Source organism: Entelurus aequoreus, linkage group LG13, assembly GCF_033978785.1.
Source record: "Entelurus aequoreus isolate RoL-2023_Sb linkage group LG13, RoL_Eaeq_v1.1, whole genome shotgun sequence".
Classification (NCBI taxonomy): domain Eukaryota; kingdom Metazoa; phylum Chordata; class Actinopteri; order Syngnathiformes; family Syngnathidae; genus Entelurus; species Entelurus aequoreus.
In genome coordinates, this window is record NC_084743.1 from 12,119,017 (window position 1) to 12,138,114 (window position 19,098).

General features: G+C 39.7%; 1 protein-coding gene across 1 annotated transcript in view; it reads left to right on the forward strand.

Annotated features, from left to right (window-relative positions):
- LOC133663178 (ephrin type-A receptor 6-like) overlaps positions 1–19,098 on the forward strand; it is a 113,577-nt gene that overhangs the window by 40,171 nt on the left and 54,308 nt on the right. The window lies entirely within an intron of this gene.

A 19,098-nucleotide genomic window follows, 5' to 3' on the forward strand; every position in this document is an offset into this window, starting at 1 on the left:
TGGCAATAAGGCCAGATTCCCAGCGGTGGCCAAATTGATGCCGACGTAAAATAAGAAGAAACAAAAAGAAAATAAATAAATAAAAAATAGAATAATTTAAAAAGAAAATCTAATCAAATACATTTTTTTTATAAATGAATAAATACTAAATAATAACAATTAAAAAAAAGACTTACAGTATCTGTAAATACAGTACCATATTAATGCAAACAGAAAATAAGAAGAAAAATATATGAATAAAATAAAAAATAAAAATAATAAAAACTACAATAAAATAAAATAAAATAAAATAACAAATTAACGAATAAATAAATAAGAAAACATTGATAGTTAAAAACTTAATGGGGTGGCAATCAGGACAGATGCCCAGTGGCGGCCATAATGATGTGAACGGAAAATAAGAAGAAACAAAAACAAAATAAATAAATAAACAAAATTAAATAGAAAAAAATTACAATAAAATAATAAATAAATACAAAGCAATAAAGAAAATTAAACACAAAATTAAAATAAAATAAAAAATGAATGAATAAATAAAAACAAAAAAATAATAATACCAAATTTAAAAAAAACTCACAATATCTAATAGGGTGACAATAAGGTGCTCAGTAGCAGCCATAATGATTTGAATGGAAAATAAGAAGAAACAAAAAGACAAGAAAAAAAAATAGAAAAAAACTATACAATCCTTTTTTTTATTTAAAAAATAATAATAATAATTAAATACAAAAAAAATGAATAAAAAAATAAATAAATACAAAAAAATTAATAATAATAAAAAAAGACTTACAGTATCTAATGGGGTGGCAATCAGGCCAGAAGCTAAGCGGCGGACATTATGATGTGAATGGAAAATAGGTTGAAACAAAAAGAATGACAAATAAATGAATACAATAATACAAAAAATACATTCATTAAAACAAAAAAAGAATAAATAAACAAATACTAAAACATAATAATTAAAAAAACTTACGGTATCTTCAGCAGCGCTGGGTAAAGCTGAGTGACGAACATTCCACTTTGTATTTGGACTTAATTTCACCTTCGGTCCATAAAACGACTGCACGCTCTGTGCCTAGCTGCTATTTACGACAGTCTACCACCCAAAAAGGATATTTCCATTTCGCTCAGACAAGGTGCCTCAAGCACAACAGCAGTTATCTTGCCTGAGTGTAAATGTCAACAACTATAAATGACAACATAATATTATAACATTCTGGAACCACACATCATTTATTAACCAAAAATAACAGCACTTTAAATGTATTGCAAGGAGGCCTATAATGATATTTCATTACTTATAAATATGACTTGTTATGCTTGTGATAAAGGGGTCATTATGATTTTTAATCATTTCAAACACTTCCTTGTGGTCCTCAGAACATGTCATTCTGGTCAAAATGTTGCATAGATGATGTTTTACAGACCATCTTCAAGCCTTATGTACGTGCCTCCACTTTGACAACGCCTTCTCCCCGCCATCTTTGTTGTATTTTTCGGCGCTTTCATATGGAGTCTACCGACATATTATTTTCGAACTTGACGTGACTTTGTATTAGGGCACTGCCTAGTTGATGGATTTTCTCAGCTAGTGGGTCCATGACCATGACTTCTGTTTTGTTTGATCAGCCGTTTTACTGCCGTGTTACAGGCACCGTTTGGGAACAAATAAGATACGTAAATAAACATTTGCAGAATATTTCTGTGTAAATAACTAATTTCACAACGTTTATATCTGCGGCTTATAGTCCGGGTAAGTATAGTCCGTTCCCTTTTCTGGCTGTCCATATCGTTTCTACTCGTATGGATCCTTCATTCATCACTCCAAAGAATCTTTGTAATTTTTACAATATAACTAAAACGATTCTTACTTACTAAACCGTCCCACCTGTGATGTCTGTGGGAGTGTTTTCATGCATATTTGTACGTGCTATCGTCATGTAATCAAGTTATGGTCGTTAGCATTAGTTAATATGTTAACAGTCTGTGTCATTATTATTAAATTACAATGGCATTATTTTTAAATTTTTTCACAAATTTCTCCGTAAATTCACCAAAACGTCACCGTGGAGTTTTTGGGTCGGTTTCGCTGATTGGAGAGCTAGCTTCCGCTTCTGTTTTGTTTGATCAGCCGCTTTACTGCCGTGTTACAGGCACCGTTTGGGAACAGAATATTTCTGTGTAAATAACTAATTTCACAACGTATATATCTGCGGGTAAGTATAGTCTGTTCCGTCTTCTGGCTGTCCATATCGTTCTACTCGTATGGATCCTTCATTCATCACTCCAAAGAATGTTTGTAAGTTTTACAATATAACTAAAACGATTCTTACTTACTAAACCGTCCCATGTGTGATGTCTGTGGGAGTGTTTTCATGCATATTTGTACGTGCTATCGTCATGTAATCAAGTCAGGGTCGTTAGCATTGGCTAATATGTCAACAGTCTGTGTCAGTATTATTAACTTACAATGGCATTATTTTTGTATTGTTTCACAAATTCCTCAATAAATTCACCAAAACGTCAACGTGGAGTTACTGAGTCGATTTCGCTGATTGGAGAGTTAGCTTCCGCAGCTAGTGGGTCCATGTCTATGACTTCTGTTTTGTTTGATCAGCCGTTTTACTGCCGTGTTACAGGCACCGTTTGGGAACAAATAAGGTACATAAGTAAACATTTGCAGAATATTTCTGTGTAAATAACTAATTTCACAAGGTTTATATCTGCGGCTTATAGTCCGGGTAAGTATAGTACGTTCCCTTTTCTTGTTGTCCATATCGTTTCTACTCGTATCCTTCATTCATCACTCCTAAGAATGTTTGTAAGTTTTACAATACAACTAAAACAATTCTTACTTACTAAACCGTCCTACGTGTTATGTCTGTGGGAGTGTTTTCATGCATATTTGTACGTGCTATCGTCATGTAATCAAGTTAGGGTCGTTAGCATTAGCTAATATGTCAACAATCTGTGTCAGTATTATTAACTAACAATGGCATTCTTTTTGTATTGTTTCACAAATTCCTCAGTAAATTCACCAAAACATCACCGTGGAGTTATTGAGTCGGTTTCGCTGATTGGAGAGCTAGCTTCCGCAGCTAGTGGGTCCATGACCATGAATTCTGTTTTGTTTGATCAGCCGTTTTACTACCGTGTTACAGGCACCGTTTGGGAACAAATAAGGTACGTAAATAAACATTTGCAGAATATTTCTGTGTAAATAACTAATTTCACAACGTATATATCTGCGGCTAAGTATAGTCCGTTCCGTCTTCTTGTTGTCCATATCGTTTCTACTCGTATGGGTCCTTCATTCATCACTACATCATTACAATACAACTAAAACGATTCTTACTTACTAAACCGTCCCACGTGTGATGTCTGTGGGAGTGTTTTCATGCATATTTGTACGTGCTATTATAATGTAATCAAGTTAGGGTCGTTAGCATTAGCTAATATGTTAACAGTCTGTGTCAGTATTATTAACTTACAATAGCATTATTTTTAAATTTTTTCACAAATTTCTCCGTAAATTCACCAAAACGTCACCGTGGAGTTTTTGGGTCGGTTTCGCTGATTGGAGAGCTAGCTTCCGCTTCTGTTTTGTTTTATCAGCCGTTTTACTGCCGTGTTACAGGCTCCGTTTGGGAACAAATAAGGTATGTAAATAAACATTTGCAGAATATTTATGTGTAAAAACTAATTTCACAACGTATATATCTGCGGCTAAGTATAGTCCGTTCCCTTTTCTTGTTGTCCATATCGTTTCTACTCGTATGGATCCTTCATTCATCACTCCTAAGAATGTTTGTAAGTTTTACAATACAACTAAAACAATTCTTACTTACTAAACCATCCCACGTGTGATGTCTGTGGGAGTGTTTTCATGCATATTTGTACGTGCTATCGTCATGTAATCAAGTTAGGGTCGTTAGCATTAGCTAATATGTTAACAGTCTGTGTCAGTATTATTAACTTACAATGGCATTATTTTTTTATTTTTTCACAAATCCCTCCGTAAATTCACCAAAACGTCACCGTGGAGTTTTTGGGTCGGTTTCGCTGATTGGAGAGCTAGCTTCCGCTTCTGTTTTGTTTTATCAGCCGTTTTACTGCCGTGTTACAGGCACCGTTTGGGAACAAATAAGGTATGTAAATAAACATTTGCAGAATATTTATGTGTAAAAACTAATTTCACAACGTATATATCTGCGGCTAAGTATAGTCCGTTCCCTTTTCTTGTTGTCCATATCGTTTCTACTCGTATGGATCCTTCATTCATCACTCCTAAGAATGTTTGTAAGTTTTACAATACAACTAAAACAATTCTTACTTACTAAACCGTCCCACGTGTGATGTCTGTGGGAGTGTTTTCATGCATATTTGTACGTGCTATCGTCATGTAATCAAGTTAGAGTCGTTAGCATTAGCTAAGATGTCAACAGTCTTTGTCAGTATTATTAACTAACAATGGCATTATTTTTTAATTTGTTCACAAATTCCTCCGTAAATTCACCAAAACGTCACCGTGGAGTTTTTGGGTCAGTTTCGCTGATTGGAGAGCTAGCTTCCACTTCTGTTTTGTTTTATCAGCCGTTTTACTGCCGTGTTACAGGCACCGTTTGGGAACAAATAAGGTATGTAAATAAACATTTGCAGAATATGTATGTGTAAATAACTAATTTCACAACGTATATATCTGCGGCTAAGTATAGTCCGTTCCGTCCTCTTGTTTTCCATATCGTTTCTACTCGTATGGATCCTTCATTCATCACTCCTAAGAATGTTTGTAAGTTTTACAATATAACTAAAACGATTCTTACTTACTAAACCGTCCCACGTGTGATGTCTGTGGGAGTGTTTTCATGCATATTTGTACGTGCTATTATAATGTAATCAAGTTAGGGTCGTTAGCATTAGCTAATATGTTAACAGTCTGTGTCAGTATTATTAACTTACAATGGCATTATTTTTTTATTTTTTCACAAATTCCTCCGTAAATTCACCAAAACGTCACCGTGGAGTTTTTGGGTCGGTTTCGCTGATTGGAGAGCTAGCTTCCGCTTCTGTTTTGTTTTATCAGCCGTTTTACTGCCGTGTTACAGGCACCGTTTGGGAACAAATAAGGTATGTAAATAAACATGTGCAGAATATTTATGTGTAAATTTCACAACGTATATATAGTCCGGTGCGGCTAATGTAATAAAAATATTTAGTTCTTCTAAAATTATGTGGGTGTGGCCTATATAACGGTGCACAAAATTTAATTAAATTTAAAAAAGACTTACAGTCTCTAATAGGGTGGCAATCAGGCCAGATTTCCAGCGGCAGCCAAAATGATGCCAACGTAAAATAAGAAGAAACAAAAATAAAATAAATAAATAGATAAAAATACAATAAAATAAAAAATTAAAATCGAATCAAAAAAAAAAAAATCAAAAAAAAATAAAAATAATAATAATAATAAAAAAAAGACTAACAGTATCTGTAAGTACGGTACCATATTGATGCAAACAGAAAATAAATAAATAAAATTAAATAAAAACTAGAATAAAAACTAGAATAAAATTAAATAAAATGTAAAAAATAATAATTAAATAAATAAATAAGTTAACTTAAAACTTAAAAACTTAAAAACTTACAATCAGGCCAGATGCTGAATAGCAGCCATAATGATTTGAATGGAAAATAAGAAGAAACAAAAAGAAAATAAAAATATAAAAATAAAAATAACTATACAATATTTTTTTTATTTAAAAAAATAAATAATTAAATTTAAAAAAAAAGAATAATAAAAAATAAATAAATAAATGCAAAAAACGTATTAATAATAAAAAAAGACTTACGATATCTAATGGGGTGGCAATCAGGCCAGAGGCTAAGCGGCGGACATAATGATGCCAACGTAAAATAAGAAGAAACAAAAAGAAAATACAATACAAATTTAAAAAAAATAAGACAATCTAATCAAATAAAAAAATGTATAAATAAATAAATATAAATAATAATAATTTTTAAAAAGACTTACAATATATGTAAGTACAGTACCATAATGATGTAAACAGAAAATAAAATAAAAATAAATAAAAACTACAATAAGATTAAATAAAAGAAAATACAAAATAAATAAATAAATAAATAAGAAAACATTTATAATTTAAAACTTGCAGTATTTAATGGGGTGGCAATCAGGCCAGATGCCCAGTAGCGGCCATAATGATGTGAATGGAAAATAAGAAGAAACAAGAAGAATAAAATAAAAGATACATACATGTGGGAGTGTTTTCATGCATAGTTGCACTTTATAGTCAAGTTAGACGATTATCTGGCTGTTGCAACCATCGCACGTTTTTTTTTTATTCAACAATGGATGCTATGCAGGTACTACAGCATCCCAAAGGCCGGAGACTTTCGCTGAGTGGATATTGACTTAAGCGATTCTCCGGTAAATCCCTAAGGCCCCACTCTCCTTTCCGCGTGCTCCTCTGTCGCCATGCAAGGCCCGCAGTAACCCGCATCGGGGTACGCAGGTGATTACATCATGTAGGTCGAGGTGACAGCCAGCCAAAGGAGAGAAGGGCGGCCATGATTAAGCTGTCAGCCCACTCTCCCCTCCTCACTCATCCACTATCCACGGATTCAAGCATTAATATTTCAGGCATCAAGGTGAGAGGGCCTGAGGGAAGGTGTGAAGATCTTGGGAGGTAAAATAGTTTAAATCCCTCTTTCTTCCTGGGAGCCAGCAAGAGGAAGTCAATCCCCGGCATATTAGACACAGCCTGGTATCAGCCCGGTACAGCACTGCAGCTTGTATCTGCCAGAGGTGAAGCAGTTCGGGTGACAAACATACAGGGGGCTCCAAAAGAAAAGTCTCTTTTCAAATTAAAACGTCTATTAAGTGAGTTGCAATTGCAGTGGCAAGTCCGAGATGTCAGATGCCAGTAGCGTATAGTTTATAGTGGGTTGGTTCGTTCGGTCTGTTGCGCCCTACAAAGTGTTAGCGCTGCAAGTATTGTGTTTATTATGCAACAGCTGTTATATTGTAGTTTTCATTAGCACATTTGGAGGTGTTGGAATCGCCATGTAAAATTACTAATGCTAATCAGTAGCATGGCAATAGCTTAGCCAATGTATATTAGCATCAAGCTAGCACGTCATTTAGTAAATGTATCCTTACTTTACCTAAGTTGGAGCGTTTTTATTTTTTTTAAGTGAATGTCTTTATATTTAGATGCCAGTAGCGTATAGTTTATAGTGGGTTGGTTAGTTCAGTCTTTGCTCTCTGTTGCGCCCTACAAAGTGTTAGTACTGCAAGTATCGTACTTATTACGCACCAGCTGTTTGATTGTAATGCACATTTTAGTTGTAATTTTCATTAGCACATTTGGAGGTGTTGGAATCGCCATGTAAAATTACTAATGCTAATCAGTAGCATTTCAATAGCCTAGCCAATGTATATTAGCATCAAGCTAGCACGTCATTTAGTAAGAGTATCCTTACTTTACCTAAGTTGGAGCGTTTTTATTTTTTTTTAAGTTAATTTCTTTATATTTTGATGCCAGTAGCGTATAGTTTATAGTGGGTTGGTTAGTTCAGTATTTGCTGTCTGTTGCGCCCTACAAAGTGTTAGTACTGCAAGTATCGTACTTATTACGCACCGGCTGTTTGATTGTAACGCGCTTCTTAGTTGTAGTTTGGAGGTGTTGGAATCGCCATGTAAAATTACTAATGCTAATCAGTAGCATGGCAATAGCCTAGCCAATGTATATTAGCATCAAGCTAGCACGTCATTTAGTAAGTGGAGCCTTACTTTACCTAAGTTGGAGCATTTATTTTATTTTTTTAAGTGAATGTCTTTATATCTAGATGCCAGTAGCGTATAGTTTATAGTGGGTTGGTTAGTTCAGTATTTGCTGTCTGTTGCGCCCTACAAAGTGTTAGTACTGCAAGTATCGTACTTATTACGCACTAGCTGTTTGATTGTAATGCACATCTTATTTGTAGTTATCATTAGCACATTTGGAGGTGTTGGAATCGCCATGTAAAATTGCTAATGCTAATCAGTAGCATGACAATAGTTAATCCAATGTATATTAGCATCAAGCTAGCACATCATTAAGTAAGTGGTGCCTTACTTTACCTAAGTTGGAGCATTTATTTTATTTTTTTAAGTGAATTTCTTTATATTTAGATGCCAGTAGCGTATAGTTTATAGTGGGTTGGTTAGTTCAGTCTTTGCTCTCTGTTGCGCCCTACAAAGTGTTAGTACTGCAAGTATCGTACTTATTACGCACCGGCTGTTTGATTGTAATGCACATTTTAGTTGTAATTTTCATTAGCACATTTGGAGGTGTTGGAATCGCCATGTAAAATTACTAATGCTAATCAGTGGCATGACAATAGTTAAGCCAATGTATATTAGCATCAAGCTAGCACGTCATTAAGTAAGTGGTGCCTACTTTACCTAAGTTGGAGCATTTATTTATTTTTTTAAGTGGATTTCTTTATATTTAGATGCCAGTAGCGTATAGTTTATAGTGGGTTGGTTAGTTCAGTCTATGCTCTCTGTTGTGCCCTACGAAGTGTTAGTACTGCAAGTATCGTACTTATTACGCACCGGCTGTTTGATTGTAATGCACATTTTAGTTGTAATTTTCATTTGCACATTTGGAGGTGTTGGAATCACCATGTAAAATTACTAATGCTAATCAGTAGCATTTCAATAGCCTAGCCAATGTATATTAGCATCAAGCTAGTGAATCCTTTAGTAAGTGGAGCCTTACTTTACCTAAGTTGGAGCGTTTTTTGGGGGTTTTTTTTAAGTGAATTTATTTGTCAGCATTGAAAATTGAAATGAAAAAGTTGTTTCATCACAGCATGTCCGAAAAGGAGGAGGAAGAAGCTGAGCTTATTTAATCCTACCCCTTTTCATACCATAGCAAATTGTATCCCATTTCCTTCTTCTCTGTAACAGAACAGTGAATAAATAATAAATAAATATCATACCATCGTAAGTAAACAAATATTAAATACATAAATAATATTCATCTAAAAAATTAAAAATTAAAAAATTAAAAAATTAAAAATTAAAAATTAAAAATCAAAAATTAAAAATTAAAAATTAAAAATTAAAAATTAAAAATTAAAAATTAAAAATTAAAAATTAAAAATTAAAAATTAAAAATTAAAAATTAAAAATTAAAAATTAAAAATTAAAAATTAAAAATTAAAAATTAAAAATTTAAAATTAGAAATTAAAAATTAAAAATTAAAAATTAAAAATTAAAAATTAAAATGTAAAAATTAAAAATTAAAAATTAAAAATTAAAAATTAAAAATTAAAAATTAAAAATTAAAAATTAAAAATTGAAAATTAGAAATTAAAAATTAAAAATTAAAAATTAAAAATTAAAAATTAAAAATTAAAAATTAAAAATTAAAAATTAAAAATTAAATAAAAAAGGTTAAAACGTGTTTTACATAGATATGAAAAATCATAATATGACCCCTTTAATACTTAATTTAGGCTAAAAATATATATATATATATATATATATATATATATATATATATATATATATATATATATATATATATATATATATATATATATATATATATATATATATTGTGGTGACCCAAACCATATAATGAGAGACATTCACCTAAGAGGACACTGTAGCTTTAAGAGAAGAAGCGGAGGGGGAGTTAGGAACTTCCGCTTCCGGTTTGAGAGGTCGTTGTTGTTGTCGAATGTATGACATGCTATGTTGGAGCTAGTAAACTTCCTCGACTACGCTCACGTCTCCTGTCTCGTTGTTTACAAACTCCACATTGGTGACCCCGAGAATACGAACTACGAATACGAGCATGTCAGACAATGAAGGCGCTGACAATTTTGTTGACGCGGTACCCGCAGACGGAGTAGCTGCTGCTAACAACAACATGGCTAACGCGGTACCCGCAGGCGGAGTAGCTACTGCTAACAACATGGCTAACGCGGGAATCTACGCCGCTACTGTGAAGTTACCCGATTTCTGGCAGCATAACCCACGGCCGTGGTTTCAACACGTGGAAGCCCAGTTCCAGCTAAGGGGAATAACGCAGGATTCTACGAAGTACTTCCATGTAGTGGCGGCGTTGGACGCATCAACGACGGCGCGAGCGATGACACTGTTGGAGGCTCCACCGCCTGCTGGCAAATACGATGCTTTAAAGACTTTCCTCCTGAAGTTATTTGAGCTGTCGGAGCTGGAAAAAGCGGACCGTTTACTGTCCCTACATGGCCTTGGTGACGGGAAACCGTCTGAACTGATGGAAAAAATGCTGTCTGTGCTGGGATCAGCCGACCCGGCGTTTCTGTTTACACACATTTTCCTGAGGCAGCTCCCCGCACCGGTACGCACACCGATAGCCAGTTCTCCACTCGCCGCCTCCAAGGACTACCGTGCTTTGGCCGCTGAGGCGGACAGGGTTTTCCTGGCCAACCGGCAACAGTTTGTGCATGCCCTGCTGCCCCACCAGACCGTCCCGCCACCTCCTGTGGATGACTATGTGGACACCGCGGCTGCGGTGACGGCTCGCCGCCAACCTGAAGACGGGCTCTGTTTTTACCATGCCAGGTTCGGGGCCAAGGCGAAGCAGTGTCGCAAACCCTGCAGTTACAGGATTCAGGGAAACGCCAGGGCCGGCGCTCGTTAGCGGCTATGGGCGCCGGCCGTGACTGCAAGCTGTTGTTCATCAGGGACTCCTTGTCGGGCCGGCGGCTGCTGGTGGACTCTGGTGCGCAACGCAGTATACTACCAGCACAAGCTGTGGACACGATGACCGGCAGCCACGGCCCCCAGATGGACGCCGCCAACGGCACCTCCATTAGGACGTACGGTGTCAGGCGCGTGGATGTTAGTTTTGGCGGCCGACGGTTCGGTTGGGATTTTGTGATGGCTGCTGTATCCACCCCGCTGCTAGGTGCGGATTTCCTCTGCGCGTTCAACCTGCTGGTGGATATTAAGAACTGTCGCTTGATTGATGCCGTCTCTTTTGCGTCATACCCCTGCACGCTTGGGGGGGCTGGGGCGTTGTGCCTCGCTAACACACTCGCCACCGGGGATCCATACCAACGCCTGCTCGCCGGTTTCCCTGGGCTCACCACGCCCACCTTTTCCTCGGCGGTGGCCAAGCACGGTGTGGAACATCACATCGCCACTGTGGGCCGCCCGGTTTACGCCCGGGCCCGACGCCTCGACTCGTCCAAGCTCGCAATAGCCAGGGAGGAGTTTTCGATGATGGAACGCCTCGGCATTGTCCGCCGTTCGGACAGCCCGTGGGCTTCTCCGCTACATATGGTTACTAAGGCCGGCGGGGGTTGGCGCCCTTGCGGAGACTTCCGTCGCCTAAACAACGCCACGACCCCCGACCGGTACCCCATACCACACATCCAAGATTTCTCTTCCCACTTGGCGGGCGCTACCATCTATTCCAAAATTGACTTACTGCGAGGCTACCACCAGGTACCGGTCCACCCGCGAGATGTCCCAAAAACGGCTGTCATCACACCCTTCGGGCTCTTCGAGTTCTTACGTATGCCGTTTGGCCTTACGGGGGCGGCGCAGACGTTCCAACGTCTTATGGACTCTGTGCTCCGGGACATGCCATTTTTGTTTGTGTACTTGGACGACATCCTTGTGGCCAGCGCGTCGGTGGAGGAACACATGACACACCTCAGGCAGCTGTTCGAGAGGCTTAGCGAGCACGGCCTCATCATCAACCCAGCCAAGTATCAGTTCGGGGAGTCGTCCATCACCTTCCTCGGGCACCACATCACTCCGCAGGGGGCCGTTCCCCTGCCCGACAGGGTTGAGGCTGTCGCCGCGTTCCCCCGTCCCCCTACTGTACAGGCCTTGCAGGAGTTTTTGGGCATGGTGAACTTTTATAACCGTTTCCTGCCTCGTGCTGCACACGTCATGCGTCCCCTTTATGGGGCCCACCGGGGGAAGAAGTCTAAGGACAAGTTGGACTGGTCCCCAGAGATGGATGAGGCTTTTGAGGCTGCCAAGTCTGCGCTGGCCAATGCTGCGCTGCTAGCTCACCCGTCGCCGGCCGCCCCTATAGCCCTTACGACGGACGCCTCCGACTATGCCGTGGGGGCCGTATGTGAGCAGTGGGTGGCTGGTGGATGGCAGCCATTGGCGTTCTTCAGTAAACAGCTCCGGGAAAATGAGCGCAAGTACAGCACCTTTGATAGGGAGCTACTGGGACTTTTCCTCGCAACCAGACACTTTCGGTTCCTGTTGGAGGGCCGGCAGTTCACCGCTTTCGTGGACCACAAACCGCTGACGTTCTGCATGGCCAAAACTTCGGAGCCGTGGTCTGGGCGTCAGCAGCGCCATCTCGCGGCGGTCTCTGAGTTCACTACGGACATACAACATGTGTCTGGCAAGGATAACTTTGTCGCCGACTGACTTTCACGGGCTGTTGTTAACTCCGTTCACTTGGGGCTCGACTACGCCGCTATGGCAGCGGACCAGGCCAAGGACGCGGCCGTTCAGGACTACCGGTCGGGCCCTACGGCGCTGCGCCTGGAGGACGTGGCGTTCGACGCGGCTAACACTACCCTCCTCTGCGACGTCTCCACCGGCCAACCGCGACCCCTGGTGCCTGCTTCCTGGCGGCGCCGGGTTTTCGACACCGTCCACGGCCTTTCACATCCTGGGGTGAAGGCCTCGACCAAGATGGTGAGTGTCAAGTTTGTTTGGCCGGGACTCCGCAAGGATGTTAGAGCCTGGGCCAGCTCGTGTGTGGCGTGCCAGCGCGCCAAGGTGCACCGCCATACCAAAGCCCCTTTGGCGCCGTTTGTGGTTCCAGAGAGGCGGTTCGACCACGTGAATGTTGACCTTGTGGGCCCTCTGCCTCCCTCCCGTGGTTATACCTTCCTCCTCACTATTGTGGACAGGGCTACCAGATGGCCGGAGGCTATCCCCTTGTCCTCGACGACGGCCGAGGAGGTGGCACGGGCGTTCATCGGCTGCTGGGTGGCCCGTTTTGGCACGCCTGGTGACATCACAAGCGACCGAGGCTCCCAATTTACCTCTGAGCTCTGGGCGGCGGTTGCTGAGCACCTCGGGATGAAGATCCACCGCACTACTGCCTACAACCCGCAGAGCAACGGACTGTGCGAGCGGTTCCATCGGGACATGAAAGCAGCTCTGCGGGCCAGCCTCACGGGCGGCGACTGGGTGGACCGGCTTCCGTGGGTCATGCTCGGCCTGCGTTCAGCCCCTAAGGAGGACCTCCAGGCATCCGCCGCGGAGCTGGTGTATGGCGAGCCTCTACGGGTTCCAGGGGCGTTCCTTCCGACTGCTACGGCTCCCTGGTCGCCCGCCTCTCACCTCAGTGCGTCCCGGAGCGCTGCTGACGCCTTCGTTCCCGTTCCGACGTCTCGACACTGCCTTCCCCAGTCCTACGTCCCCAAGGATCTGCCATCGGCGAAATACGTCTTCATAAGACACGACAGCCATCGGTCCCCGCTGCAGCCTCCATACGACGGGCCCTTCCGTGTCCTGGAGGCGGGGGATAAGAACTTTGTGGTAGACATGGGGGGCAGACCGGAGCGGGTGGCTATAGACCGTCTCAAGCCTGCTCACGTGGACATTGGGGAGCCGGTGCAAGTGGCCCTGCCGCCGCGACGGGGGCGCCCTCCTCGGTCGGCCCCTGCGCCTGCCTCTCTTCCGGCCCCAGCTCCACCTGTGGCTCGCGTTTCGGGCCCATCTGTTTCCCCTCCTGTCAAGCACAGCCGTTACGGACGGAAGGTCCTCCCCCCGGCCCGTCACCTGTTGTCCCATTGACTTTGCACTGTGTTGGTTACTGTTCATTTACTGCAGGGTCATGTTTTTCTGTTATGCAATTGCACTTTTTCTGTTTTGCAGGGTTTTGTGTAGGTGAATTCTGGGGGGGCCTGTGTGGTGACCCAAACCATATAATGAGAGACATTCACCTAAGAGGACACTGTAGCTTTAAGAGAAGAAGCGGAGGGGGAGTTAGGAACTTCCGCTTCCGGTTTGAGAGGTCGTTGTTGTTGTCGAATGTATGACATGCTATGTTGGAGCTAGTAAACTTCCTCGACTACGCTCACGTCTCCTGTCTCGTTGTTTACAAACTCCACAATATATATATATATATATATATATATATATATATATATATATATATATATATATATATATATATATATATATATATATATATATATATATATATATATATATAGAGGTATATATACAGGTATATATATTTATTTATTTTTTAATCTGTGATGTAGTGAAGTTATGATATTGAAGCGCGATGTAACGAGGGGACGACTATATTTTTAAAGAGACATTTTGGACACCTCGTAGAACTTGCAGGAACTTTTATGAACAAGTGCCTTTCATGATGTATAAATCTTATCCTTTTTAGATATTCAATTAAGTATTCTGTTGGGAAATTAGAAGTAGCTGCTGGAAAGACAACCGAAAGTGCCTCAGTCCATTGATTATGTGTGCCCAGAGTCCCTGGTCGCATCAGTGGATTTACCCCTAGGTGCATATCCACAACGTCTCCGCAGCCCTGGACAGCCCCAATCAAATGTTTACCAACTGAACTGCATTTCACATTTGGGTCAACCAGGTGTGTGCGTGTGGTTATTTTGCACCCTGGGGAATTAAATAGGATCAATTTTAAACCACGGTCAGGGGGAAAAAACCATTAGCATGGCACTGCTGTCATGTTTATTAATGACTTCACTAAAGGTGGGGATGTCCTCAGCATTAAATGTGATATTCACTCTTGACGGCCTGACTTAGTCCACGTGTGGATAATATTCCATCTATAACCCTATCTTCCAAGCCACAGAAGACAATTGTAAACACTAGAGTATACGTTTTTTTGAGAGTATGCAATGTTTTTTTAGGACAGGAGTTGCTAAGGACTAAAATAGTAATAAGATAATTTTGGCTGTGGTAGCAGTTTGCTTGCCAAGCGCAGTCTGCGCGCCCTTGGGCAAGGACCAGCGTCCAAACCACTAGAGAACTCTGGCATCTTATTTGTCAGTGAGTACAGCGGGTAAAATACATTTATTTAACTCTTTAATTGACTTTTCTATTCATATTAATCATTTTCTCCCTCAAAGGAATCGTATTATGATGTTTTTTTCTTCATTTAGAACAATTTCTGTGGTCTACATAACATATAATATGGTGGTTTTTCAGTCAAAATTATTATTGTATTATTTACATGCCTCCACTTCAACAGCGTCTTCCCCTTTAAGCCATTTTGTAGTTTTTAGCTCTTCCATAACGAGTCTACTGACAAATATACCAAATTTTCCAAACTATAGGTATATAGGCCGAAACCAAAAAATATTTGAAAAAATATTAGCCATATATATATATATATATATATATATATATATATATATATATATATATATATATATATATATATATATGTATGTATATATATATATATATATATATATATATATATATATATATATATATATATATATATATATATATATATATATATATATATATATATATATATATATATATATATATATATATTTTATTATTATTTTTAATTTTATATATATATATATATATATATATATATATATATATATATGTATATATATATATATATATAGAGAGAGAGAGAGAGAGAGAGAGAGAGAGAGAGAGAGAGAGAGAGAGGGAGAGATATTTTATTTTATTATTTTATTTATTTATTTATATACTGTTCATATATATAATTATATATATATATATATATATATATATATATATATATATATATATATATATATATATATATATATATATATATATATATATATATATATATATATATATATATATATATATATATATATATATATATATATATATATATATATATATATATATATATATATATACATATGGCTAATCATTTTCTAATATATATATATATATATATATATATATATATATATATATATATATATATATATATATATATATATATATATATATATATGTGAAATTAGTTATTTACACAGAAACGTTTTGTAAATGTTTATTTACATACCTTAACTCTTTCCAAATGATGTCTGTAACACAGCAGTAAAACGTCTGATAAAACAAAACAGAAGTCATGGTCATGGACCCACTCGCTTTCCAACGAGCTAAACAGACTCAATAACTCCTCTGTGACGTTTTGGTGAATTTACTAAACAGAAAACAATACAAAAAAGAATGCCATTGTAAATTAATAATACTAACACAGACAGTCATAAATGTGTTAGCATATTAGCAAATGCTAACGATTCTTGCTTGACTATAATGTAATCACACATGCAAATGTGCATTAAAACACCTTTACAGACATCACACATGGGACAGTTTAATAATTAAGAAGTGTTTTAGTTGCATTGTAAAACTTACAAACGTTGCTTGGAGTGATGGATGAAGAGTCCATATGAGTAGAAACGCTATAGACGGCTGGAAGGCGAAACGACACTTCTATTTTCGGTTGAAAGGACTAAATGGAAGGACACTGCAGCACCTGAAGTGAGAGACCTAGTCTAAAAGATGGTGCCATAGCACAAACAATAACATAACTTTTTTGTGAATTTGCCTGTTTGTTTGTTTTTTAAGTATTTGCAAATCCATAATTTATCCATCCAAATACGTAAATTAGCCGCGCCGTTTTATAAGCCGCAACGTGCAAAGCGTAGGAAAAAATGTGCGTCTTACAGTCTGGAATTAATGTTAACTTAGAACTACGGTGCAGGTTGCATGTGCATATACGAGCCAGTCTGCCCCACAACAAGGGGATCGAGAAAAACAAGGAACTTATTGACCAAATCGTCGTACTACGATGGCGGACTCGCGCAAAGCTCTTTGGGGAAAACTTTACCATACATGGACAATCCCGCTGAGCTGACCTCACACTTGTGGAAGACGTCACATAGTTTGCAAATTCTAAACGGCTCGTTTGGAAGAAGCATGAAGGAAGGCAAGATTGTTTTATAAACATCTCCGGCATGCTTCCACGGTTTAACATTTTTTGGGGACTTTTGCTGATTCCAAATACACCAAAACAGTCGCTAAGAAGAGTAGGTGTTGCATAATCAGTCCCCTTTAAGTCCCAGTATGGATAGTGTTGCGTTTGACTAGCTCTTCCTCCTATGGGGAATTCAAATTGCTAGTCTCTCCCAGGTTCTTTCAATGGCACATAAGCTGAAGTTTAAGTTAATCACCAGACAGAATGGGTATTTTGTGATTTATTTTCAAAGCTCTGAAAACAAACGTGAGACTAATCCAGTACAGAAGCGTTCACTCGCGCAGCTAAGATCGATCTCCCCCACAAACCCACGGAAGTGCTGTTTTCTTCCATCTCTCCCTCGCTCCCACTCCCGTTGTTATGTCTACTCCCTGAGTTATCTCTGCACTCCTGCACTCCAAACTATCAAGGCCGACACTACTTGCAGATTGAAAGAACAAATTGGAAGAACACTAGCACACTAGCTGTTTTGTAATATGACTATGAAAATAAAGAAGTAACACTTAAATATGGATATATGGAAAAAAAAATCTTCTTCCGTCAATAGCTTGAAAACACACGGATTTGCATTTCGTCGGTGTGGGGACCGAGGTGTGTCTTTTAGTGAGGTTTTTCACGCTAGATGATCTGACAAATGCTGAAGTATCATGCAACAGAATTATGTTTCATGGCATATTTTCCTGCCAAAAGATTTCTGAATAGGTTGTACTTTAAGAAATGACAGACATAATGGAGTGTTTACTCACACAAACACATTTACACCACTCCACCTTGACCCGGCACTAATCCGTCATGTTCTTATTGCAGTGTTTAATAACAGACCTTCGCCTTTATCTCAAAGCCCTTTCTGCATCCCTGATACTATTAGTCATGAGAGGGAGAATAAGAAGACCGAGGACGAGAGGAAGCGTAGTTTAAGCACTTTTACCGCAGCATATTGACTGATGGCCAGCACAGATTCTGGAAAAAAAAACAACGGGATTTAATCCAGAATCACTCAGCTTCCCCCTATGGAGGCTTTGGAAAAAAAAAAGGTATGATGATTTAGCACGGCGGCGTTCATCCTGGTGACCTCTGCCATAACTGGGCTTAAGGAGTGGCGGGGGGATTCCTTAATTGGCTTGTTTCCTTTCTGGGACACACGGGGGCCGATAGCTAATGTGCTCCCGCTCGGCATCTCGCTGACAGCAGAACATACCCTGACAGCTTTTTGGACTAACCCTTGCCGCGCGAGGAACGCCGCGGCGGTGAGTGGGCGGCACGAGAAGGATGTACAAAGAAGAGATATTATTGGCGGTGAGCCTAATGAAGGAAGTGAATACATGAATACTCAATATCCCACGCTACTTTGGAAGTAGCATTGAACCTTTAGAGCAGGGCTATTCAATTACCGACCCCGGGAATGTCGCCGCATTGTCCCCTGAGTTATTTTCAAAGCTTGGGAGACAAACGCCTTTAGCAGCAAATTTCTAAAAACACTCGAGTGCTCCCAAAGGCTGTTCGTCGCAATGGAAGGTTTGGGCCGGGCTGTGGCATCACAGACTCGGGCGATTTCTGAACCGAATCGCAAGATGGATCACATCATGGAAAAGCTAGTAAGGGAAAAATTGGATATGAGGGCCAGCATGGGCGAATAGAAAAGACAAGCCATTGTAATGTCTGCTCGCGGAAAAACAAAAATCCTAATCTACGATTTGACTCCCTCGAATGGCCTTGACGCTCCAACAACAGGAGCAGGCTGTTCTGAAAACATCCCAGAGGAAACCTCAATGATGGACACTTTTGACCTCCATCCCTCCTCAACGACACCTGGAGTCGAACTTTTGCTTGCATGCAGAACGGCCCCAGGCCTATGAACATGTACACTACATCAACACACCCAAGACAATGGGCATATACACACATACACACCCCTCCCCCACCCCACACCTTCACTACCGCTTGATTCCCCTTCGGGGTGCTGGACGGCTGGCAGCGCTTCATAGCAGCAGTCGATCTCCAGGGGCCCCAACT